Genomic DNA, 1,775 nt, shown 5'->3' with positions numbered 1-1,775 from the left:
ATAAATGCTGGTGGGGATATGGAGAGACTGGGACCCTCCTACATTGCTGGTGGGATTGCAAAATGGTCCAACCACTCTGGAAAACAATATGGCGCTTCCTCAGAAGGTTGGAAATAAAGATACCTTATGATCCAGCAATTCCTCTACTTGGTATTTATCCACAAGGAATATGAGCCATAACACGAGTAGATATATGCACATCAATGTTCATAGCAGCACTATTTACAATAGCAAGAAGATGGAGACAGCCAAAGTGCCCATCAATGGAAGAATGAATAAACAAACTTTGATACATAAAACAATGGAATATTATGCTACCTTGCAAAATAACAAGGAAGCTGCAAGCTACCGCATAACTTGAATGAACCTTGAGGACATTATGCTGAATGAAATTAGTCAGTCACAAAAGGAAAAATACTGCATAGACCATTATTGTAAAAGACTAAGAAAGGTACCCATACTAAAAGGGGGGGGGTGTTATTTACTGATTGGCTGGTTACCGGGGTTTATTGGGAGGGGTGAAGGGAGGGAGGGGTAGGTGGAGCACAGGGTAGGGAATAGACACAGGATAGTTTGGGTGCTGAGAGGGCAACAATACAATAGAAGGGGAGAGGAACAGAAGACAGGCAGATGGGAGAACAGTTAGGCAGGTTTGTATGGGCTAACTAGGACAGAGGTAAATAACAATGAAAGCACAACCTTGGAACAATAGTGCTCTGGGATTGAGCCATGGTTTGAAGGGGTAAAAGCGGGGAAATAATGTTAAGATGCTTGGCTGTCTTTTGAATCTTGGTTTCCCTTGCCTACTATTGTAAAATAGACACTCGACGGGGAGAGAAAGGAATAGCCAGAAGCATCACCATAGAAAACTTGTAAGTCCATCTTCAGCTTATAATTGATTGGAATACCCAAACTGGGGCTAGAACTTGCCCAGTGAAGGAGGCTTCTTGCAGAGCCTTTGCATTGCATAAGACCATAGGTGAAATCCTGATACCCATCCAGAATCTTCTGAGGTGGAAAATTTCCACAGACCAGCCTGGAGCAGCTAGAAGAATGGAAGATACTTCTTGAAAGAAAGACCAGCAGCAAAAACAAAAAAACAGTAACAGCAGTCGGATTGACTACTACAAGAACAAGCAAGTCATTCCCCCAGGAGACATCAAGGCAAGTGGTCGGGTCCCCTCAGGGCAAACCCCCTTTTAAGACTAAAACTCAAGGGGAATACAGGAGCAGGCATGGGGGCTTGCTGCTGACCACGTTGGTCACCAATAAGGGGAAGTGGGGATAAAACAGCAATGAAGTTGTGAGCTAAATTCAACCACTCTCAACAGACTCCTGTTAACCTGGATTGAGACCTGGTTGGCCAGAAGTACTACGAGACCTGGGGACTCCTGGGCCCAGGGACAGGGACATGGCCACAGAGGAACAGAGCAGAATGTGAAGTGTCCAGGTGATATGAAGTAAGGGGAGATGCACAAGAACACGCATACTCGCAGATAGTACCCACTTGACCTGGCTTCAATGGCTGGATGATCAGAACTTGACTAGAAGAAGAAAGAAGAGGAAAAAAAGAGTAATCTGCTATACTTTGATGAACGTGACCTATGCTTGTTGATGCAGTAGGTCAAAGGATGGAATAAATCTTTACAGTGAGGATCATTCCAAGCCCCCTTGGTACACAGGGTCGACAAGGATAGGCAACTTAGACATTGGCTACCCAAAATGGGGAGTGGGGGGCTACAAAGTCAAGAAATGACTGGCTTACAAGCTTTCAA

Source organism: Chrysochloris asiatica, unplaced genomic scaffold, assembly GCF_000296735.1.
Source record: "Chrysochloris asiatica unplaced genomic scaffold, ChrAsi1.0 scaffold00119, whole genome shotgun sequence".
Lineage (NCBI taxonomy): Eukaryota > Metazoa > Chordata > Mammalia > Afrosoricida > Chrysochloridae > Chrysochloris > Chrysochloris asiatica.
This window is presented reverse-complemented; position numbering follows the sequence as displayed.